Below are 9,636 nucleotides of genomic sequence, written 5' to 3'. Positions count from 1 at the left end.
GGACCACAGATGTCTAGTGCAAGTGTGGACGACAACCACATGAATCTTGCTTTATTTATATTTTTTACTTAACCTTTTACATGATGATTTATCTTTTAATCAAAACATTTATTATTTTATCTCTATTGAAAAAGAAAAATCAGAATGTTCCAAAGCATTCATGCTGTGATAAAAGCACCCTCTCATGCATCAATCGTTCACCCCAAAGCCTGTGGCTTGTGGCCAGGAAACTATACAACAGCAGCATGCTTGGCATTAGAGAGCGTCAGACTTTTGGTCTGAATCACAATTCTTGACCTTTTAAACTTACACATAAACTTATATTCTAAATTCTTATAAAATCTTACTTATACATATATTTAACAATTTAATGTCTTATGTTTATATTTATTATTCTAATTTATGACCAAAATCACAACATATACAACACGATTTTATATAATGAAACTTGATTATAATGTTCTATTATATTTTATACTACTATTAAAAACAATTATACTATAAACTAATCTAAACAAAATCTATTAATATCAAAAACCTTTTGATATATTTTTATTATTTTACCTATTCATCTTTATAGTAAAACTTTCTAATTTTTTTACCAATTGACTCTGGGAACAGTACAAGGAACAAAATGAAAAGTTAAATGATCCTACTCAAACTAACAAAAACGCAATATATCATTCTTATTATTACAAGGGAAACAACATATTCTTGGTAAATCAAGTGAAACTGTGGGAGTGGGAGAAACAAAGAAATCTGTAACTGGTTGATGATCAATTAGTTGTAAACATTACTGCACTCGGACCCACCATCTCCCTGGGGGAATGTGGATAGAAACCTAATGTAACAGCTTCATTCCACAGGTACAAGAGCATGACCACAGCCACAATGGGTCCATGCATACATCACTAACAAGGAAGATTAATGACAAAATTAAATGGAGCCAACCCATACCGGGAACATGCATCAGAAACACCTTCAGTACTGACAATGCCCTTTAAATAAACCAGTTAATTTTGATGTATTTTAACATGTCCTTTGAGAAACTCCAGGGAATTTCCCAAAGCCATACTAAGCCAAAAGGTTATGCTGTTAATTCTGGGAAGCCTTGTCAAGCAACCAAAGGTGAACAAAGAAGAACTTCCGTGGAGCTGTACCACACACATGGGACCTCCTTGTAGCCTGCAGAACAAGGGGTATCACTCAGGCTCCCATGCCGTTCCCTATAGCAGGATGGCTCAAAGCAGAAGAGACCCTTCAGGATCCAAGCCAGACATCAGGGTGAAATGAGTGAACTGTGATATCCCCAGCCACAATGACAAAACACCAAAGGAAAGAAACCAGAAATATGAAAAATCAAGAAAGTACATCACCACCAAAGGAAATTAATAACTTACAAGTGTTAGATCCTATAGAACAGGAAGTCTTTGAAATGACAGACAAGGAATTTCAAGTAACTATTCTAAGGAAACCAAATGAGATACAAGAAAACTCAGTGAAACAACACAGTGAAATGAGAAAAAACATACAGGGTCTGAAAGAAGAAATGTACAAAGAAATCAATGCCTCAAAAAAGAATGTAGCTGAGCTTGTGGAGCTGAAGGATTCATTCAACGAAATAAAAAATACAACAGAGAGTTTAACCAGCAGACTTGAACAAGCAGAAGAGAGAATTTCTGACCTCAAAGACAGGCTGTTTGAATTATCACAGGCAGACCAGAAAAAAGAAAAAAGAATCAAAAAAATTGAAGGAAATTTAAGAGAGACAGCTGACAACCTTAAGCGCTCAAATATCTGAATCATGGGTGTTCCAGAAGGGGAGGAAAAATGAAATGGCATTGAAAATGTACGCAATGAGATAATAGCAGAAAACTTCCTAGGTATAGGGAAAGTCACAGATCCCCAGATTCAGGAAGCCTGAAGATCACCAAACATATTCAACCCAAAAAGGTCTTCTCCAAGACATGTGATAATCAAACTAACAAAAATCAACGATAAAGAGAGAATCTTAAAAGCTGCAAGAGAGAAGTGGCAAGTCACTTATAAGGGAGCCCCAGTGAGAATAACATCAGATTTTTCATCAGAAACTCTAAAAGCCAGTAAAGAATAGGATGATATATTCAAAACACTACAGGACAAAAATTGCCAGCCAAGAATACTTTACCCAAGCGAGGCAATCCTTCCAAAATGAAGGACAAATAGTGTATTTCTCAGATAGACAAAAACTGCAGGAGTTCACTATCACATGACCAGCCCTACACGAAATTCTGAAGGAAGTACTGGGTTTGTTACCACAAAAACAACCATCACTACCATGAATACTCAAGAAAGAACAATACCTACCAGAAAAACAAAATTGTTAACAAAAGAGAGAAAAAATAGTTTATCTATCACCCTAAGAAACCAAGAAATACAGAAGACAAACAGAAAATTTGAAAGAAAGGAACAAAAGATACTTAAGACATCTAAACAAAAATTAGTATAATGCTAGGAGTAAATCAACACCTTTCAATAATAACTCTGAATGTAAAGGGACTAAATTCCCCACTCAAAAGACACAGACTGACTGACAGGATTAAAAAGATGGACCCAACAATACATCTCCAAGAGACTGAGACTTCCTTGACCTGCAAGTAGAAATGAAAAATGAGCTGGAGTAGCTATTCTTACATCAGATAAAATAGACTTTAGAGCCAACGTCGTGGCGCACTCGGGAGAGTGCAGCACTGGGAGCGCAGTGGCGCTCCCGCCGCGGGTTCAGATCCTATATAGGGATGGCCGGTGCGCTCACTGGCTGAGGGCGGTGCAGATGACACCAAGCCAAGGGTTGCAATCCCCTTACCAGTCACAAAAAAGACAAAAAAAAAAAAAAAGACTTTAAAGCAAAAACGATTAAAAGAGATAAAGATGGCCAATATATAATGATAAAAGGATCTATCTGTCAAGAAGACATAACAATCATAAATATATACTCTCCTAATGTCAGAGAAGCCAGATTTACAAAGCAAACAATATTAGATCTAAAAAAAGAAATAGACACTAACACCATAATAGTGGGGGCACCTGAACACCCCACTGTCATCATTGGACAGATCATCTAAGCAAAAAATCAACAGAGAAACACAAGATCTAAACAATACTTTAGACCGATTGGACTTGGCAGATATCTACAGAACATTGCATCCAACAACCTCAGAATATTCATTCTTCTCATCAGCACATGGAACATTCTCCAGGATAGACCACATGTTAGGTCACAAAGCATGTCTCAATGAATTCAAAAAAATTGAAATTATTCCATATATTTTTTCTGATCACAATGGATTAAAATTAGAAATCAATAATAAACAAAACTCTGAAAACTATACAAACCATGGAAATTAAACAACATTCTACTTATGACGTGGGTCCAAGAAGAAATAAAACAGGAAATCAAAAAACTTCTTGAAACTAATGAAAATAATGACACATAATACCAAAACCTGTGGAATACTGCAAAAGCAGTTTTAAGGGGGAAATTTATTGCATTAAATGCTTACTTCAGAAGAATGGAAAGATGGCAAATAAATAACCTAATACTTCACCCTAAAGATCTAGAAAAACAACAACAATCCAAACCTAAAGTTAGTAGATGGAAAGAAATCATTAAGATCAGAGCAAAACTAAATGAAATAGAAACATGAAAAAGAATACAAAAGATCAATGAAACAAAAAGTTGGTTCTTTGAAAAGATTAATAAAACCAACAAACCTTTAGCAAGACTAAGAAAAAAAGAGAGAAGATCCAAATAACAAAAATTAGAAATGAAAAAGGTGATATTACAACTGACACCTCAGAAATACAAGGAATCATTGGAGACTACTATAAACTATATGCCAACAAATTTGAAAATCTGGAGGAAATGGATAAATTTCTGGATGCATAGAAACTACCAAAACTGAGCCAAGAAGATACAGAAAATCTGAACAGACCGATAACAATAAAAGAGTTTGAATCTGTTATCAGAAGGCTCCCAACAAAGAAAAGTCCAGGACCGGGTGGGTTCACTGCAGAGTTCTACCAAATTTTCAAAAAGGAACTGATACCAATTCTCTACAAACTGTTCCAAAAGACTGAAACAGAGGCCATTCTCCCAAACTCATTCTATGAGGCAAAATCACCGATTCCAAAACCAGACAAAGATGCATCAAAAATAGAAAACTACAGGCCACTATCTTGATGAATATAGATGCAAATATTCTCAATAAAATGCTAGCTAACAGAATACAGCAACACATACAGAAAATTATACACCATCATCAAGTGGGATTCATCCCAGGGATGCAAGGTTGGTTTGACATATGCAAATCAATAAATGTGATACACCAAATTAATAAAAGCAAAGACAAAAACCACATGATCATCTCTATTGACACTGAAAAAGCATTTGACAAAATTCAACATCCTTTCATGATAAAGACTCTCTACAAGTTAGGCATAGATGGAAAGTATCTCAACATAATTAAAGCCATATACGATAAGCCCACTGCCAATATCATCCTGAATGGGGAAAAGCTGAAAGCTTTTCCCTTAAAAACAGGAACTAGACAAGGATGCCCACTCTCACCACTCCTATTCAACATACTGTTGGAAGTACTAGCCAGAGCAATCAGAGAAGAGAAGGAAATAAAGGGCATCCAGATTGGAAAGGATGAAGTCAATCTGTCCCTTTTTGCAGATGATATGATCCTATATATTGAACAGCCTTAAGCTTATATAAAAAAAAAATCTCCTAGAATTGACAAATGATTTCAGCAAAGTCGCAGGGTACAAAATCAACACACAAAAATCAGTAGCATTTCTATACTCCACCAGTGAACATGCAGAAAAAGAAATCAAGAAAGCTAGCTCATTTATAATAGCCACCAAAAAAATAAAATACTTAGGAATAAAGCTGACCAAGGATATGAAAAATCTCTATGAAAAGAACTACAAACCACTGTTGAGAGAAATTAAAGAGGACACAAGAAGATGGAAAGATATCCCCCGCTCTTGGATTGGAAGAATTAACACTGTGAACATGTCCATATTACCCAAAGTGATCTACAAATTCAATGCAATCCCCATCGAAATTCCAATGACATTTTTCTCTGAGATGGAGAAAGCTATCCAGACATTTATATGGAACAACAAAAGACCATGCATAGCCAAAGCAATCCTGAGCAAAAAAATAAAGCTGGTGGCATAATACTACCTGACTTTAAACTATATTACAAAGCTATAATAACCAAAACAGCATGGTATTGGCATAAAAACAGACACACAGATCAATGGAACAGAAAAGAGAACACAGAAATTAACCATATGCCTACAGCCATCTGATCTTTGACAAAGGCAGCAAGTCTATATATTGGGGAAGAGACTGCCTTTTCAACAAATGGTGCTGGGAAAATCATATGTAGGAGAATGAAACTAGACCTGTATCTTTCACCATATACCAAAATCAACTCAAAATGGATTACAGAATTATAAATACACCCTGAAACAATAAAACTCCTTAAAGAAAACATAGGGGAAACACTCCAGGAAATAGGAGTGGATACAGAATTCATGAATAGGACCCAAAAAGCACAGGCAACTAAAGGTAAAATAACAAATGGGATTATATCAAACTAAAAAGCTTCTGCACAGCAAAAGAAACAATCAACAGAGTAAAAAAAACAACCAACAGAGTGGGAGAAAATACTTGCTAAATATACATCTGACAAAGGACTAATATCCAGAATATACAAGGAACTCAAACAACTTTACAACAAAAAACCAAATAACCCAATTTAAAAATGGGCAAAGGAGCTGAACAGACATTTCTCAAAGGAAGATATACGAATGGTCAACAGACACATGAAAAAGTTCTCAACATCACTCAGCATCTGGGAAATGCAAATCAAAACCACACTGAGATACCATCTCACTCCAGTCAGGATGGCTAAAATCCAAGACTGAGAACGATAAGTGCTGGAGAGGTTGCAGAGAAAAAGGAACTCTTATCCACTGTTGGTGGGGCTGCAAAATGGTGCAGGCTTTATGTAAAACGATATGGAGGTTCCTTGAACAATTACAGATAGATCTACCATATGACCCAGTGATCCCACTGCTGGGAATATACCCAGAGGAATGGAAATGATCAACTCAAAGGTATACCTGTTCCCCAATGTTCATTGCAGCACTCTTTACAATAGCCAAGAGTTGGAACCAGCCCAAATGTCCATCATCTGATGAGTGGATAAGGAAACTGTGGTACATCTACACAATGGAATACTACTCTGCTATAAAAAAGAACAAAATAATACCATTTGCAACAACATGGATGAACTTAGAGAAAATTACATTAAGTGAAACACAGTCAGGCACAGAAAGAGAAATACCACATGTTCTCACTTATTTGTGGGAGCTAAAAATAAATAAATAAATAAACACACACACACACACACACACACACAAATAAAGGGCAGGGGGAAGAAGACAGAATAACCACAAAAATTCCTTGAATTGTTTGAGCCAAGTGCACAGATACAATGTTGGGGGGGGGGGACAGGTAAAGGGGCATGAAAATCAAGTACAATGTATTTTGAGAAGTAAAATTAAATTAAATTAAATTTTAAAAAAAATACTGGCCCCCCAGAGATGTCCATGCCCAATAAAAAAAAAAAAAGTTGAAAATTGGCAATTGTGTATGGTACAACCAAATATATAACATGGGTAACATTTTATATAGGTAGAGAAAAGACAAATTATCCTAAAAACTCGGCTATCCACCTGAGGGGGAGGAAAAATGAGGTTAGATCACTATTTCATACCAAACATAAAAATAAGCTATTAATCGTATTAAAGACATAAATACTAGAAATATATATACACATATATACTAGTTAATTAGCCAGTAACAGATAAATCCCCAAATTTCAGTTGCTTAAAACTTATGTAAAAATCAAACAAGTGTTTCTGATTGAGTAGCTCTTCTCCAACAGGTAACTCAGATCCAGGCCCCTTCCACACTATGGTTCTACCGTCCTCAATGCATAACTCTCCACTTCTCTGTGGGGTTGTATCCATTACAGCCAACCCAAAGGGGAGAGCGGATAAAGCATCACCAGGCAAGTCCCAGAAGTCGGCAATTCATCTCTGTCTACATTCCATTAGCCAGAACTCGATAAATAGCATGGCCACGCGACTGCAAAGAAGGCTGGGTTGCAAAGTCTTAGGTGAGTGCTCGGAGGGCAAAAGAAAAGAGTCTGCTGAACCTGGCCTGTTTCTGCCTCAGCTATACACTTTTATGAAGGAGAATATATTTGTAAACTTTCGATAAGGAGGAGTTTCTTACGCTGAAAATGAAAAAAATATAAGATTGGAGACTTGCTTTATAAAATAAAAGACACCACAAACGAAGTTTAAAGGATAAATGAGAAACAGGGAGAAAAGGTTTATAACATATAAAGCAAAGAATTAATATTCCCCCCAAAGGATTAATATTCCAGGGTACAAAAGATACAAATAGCCAATAAATATATGAAAAATGCTTAACCTTACTAAGAATCAGTGAAATGCACATTGGAACAATGAACAAATAACATTATTTCATCCATCAGATTTGTCAAAAATTTTAAAAGGTTTAAAATATTCAATGATTCTAGAAATGTTTCCTCATAGGTTCAAAGTAGAATGAAGAATGCTGTTGCAGTGCCATTTATAGTAACAAAAAACTGGAAACAATATAAATGTGTAGAGAGGGAAGAATAAATAAACTCTGATACATCAATATACAGAATAACATAGCAATTTTTTAGGGACATCTAAATACACATGGAGGGGCCGGCCCGTGGCTCACTCGGGAGAGCGTGGTGCTGACAACACCAAGCCAAGGGTTAAGTCCCCTTACCGGTCATCTTTAAAAATAAATAAATAAATACACATGGAAAGTTCTCCAAATGTATGCTGAAGTGAAAAAAGTTACAGAAGAAAGGAAAAATGGGATTAAAAGATAAAAAATATAAACTCTATTTGTCAGCATAAGCTCCATCAAGTTCGAGAAACTTTTGTACGTGATGATACTAGTCACTTAGTCCATCGCTAAAGACCTAAGGGTCCTGGGAATTTAACCATGTCAATGCAGTCTTTTCTACATTATTAATTGGAGAATAATAGGTGCCCTTTAAAGATTTTTTTATCATTAGGAAACAAAAAGAAGTCAGAAGAGCCAAATGCGTACTGTAAGGTGGATGCCTAACAATTTCCCATTGAAATGCTTGCAGAAGTGAACAACCTAACACTTCACCTTAAAGAACTAGAAAAACGAGAACAATCCAAACCTAAAGTTAGCAGACGGAAAGAAATCATTAAGATCAGAGCAGAACTGAATGAAATTGAAAACCAAAAAAGAATTCAAAAGATCAACGAATCAAAAAGTTGGTTTTTTGAAAAGATAAATAAAATTGACAAACCATTAGCATGGCTAACAAAAAAAAGAAGAGAGAAGACTCAAATAACAAAAACTACAAATGAAAAAGGCGATATTACAACTGATTCATCTGAAATACAAGGAATCATTCGAGACTACTACAAACAACTATACGCCAACAAATTTGAAAATCTGGAGGAAATGGATAAATTTCTGGACACACACAAGCTCCCAAAACTGAACCGTGAAGACGTAGAAAATTTGAACAGACCAATAACAATAAAGGAGATTGAAGCTGTTATCAGAAGGCTCCCAACAAAGAAAAGCCCAGGACCAGATGGATTCACAGCAGAATTTTACCAAACATTCAAAGAGGAATTGACACCGATTCTTTACAAACTATTCCAAAAGATTGAAACGGACGCAAATCTCCCAAACTCATTCTATGAAGCAAACATCATCCTGATACCAAAACCAGGTAAAGATATAACCAAAAAAGAAAACTACAGGCCGATATCCTTGATGAATATAGATGCAAAAATCCTCACTAAAATACTAGCAAACAGAATACAGCAACACATACGAAAAATTATTCATCACGATCAAGTGGGATTCATCCCAGGAATGCAAGGTTGGTTCAACATAAGCAAATCAATAAATGTGATACACCATATTAATAAACTCAAACACAAGGACCATATGATCATCTCTATAGATGCTGAAAAAGCATTTGATAAAGTTCAGCACTCATTCATGACAAAGACCCTCTATAAGTTAGGTATAGAGGGAAAGTATCTCAACATAATTAAAGCCATATATGCCAAACCCACTGCCAATATCATCCTGAATGGGGAAAAGCTGAAAGCTTTTCCTTTAAGAACAGGAACTAGACAAGGATGCCCACTCTCACCACTCCTATTTAACATAGTGTTGGAAGTACTAGCCAGAGCAATCAGAGAAGAGAAGGAAATAAAGGGCATCCAGATTGGAAAAGATGAAGTCAAACTGTCCCTGTTTGCAGATGACATGATCCTATATATCGAACAACCTAAAACCTCTACAAAAAAACTGCTGGAATTGATAAATGATTTCAGCACAGTAGCAGGATACAAAATCAACACACAAAAATCAGTAGCATTTCTTTTCTCCAATAGTGAACATGCAGAATGAGAAATCAAGAAAGCCTGCCCATTTACAAT

This window comes from Cynocephalus volans, chromosome 16 (genome assembly GCF_027409185.1).
Source record: "Cynocephalus volans isolate mCynVol1 chromosome 16, mCynVol1.pri, whole genome shotgun sequence".
Classification (NCBI taxonomy): Eukaryota; Metazoa; Chordata; class Mammalia; order Dermoptera; family Cynocephalidae; genus Cynocephalus; species Cynocephalus volans.
This window is presented reverse-complemented; position numbering follows the sequence as displayed.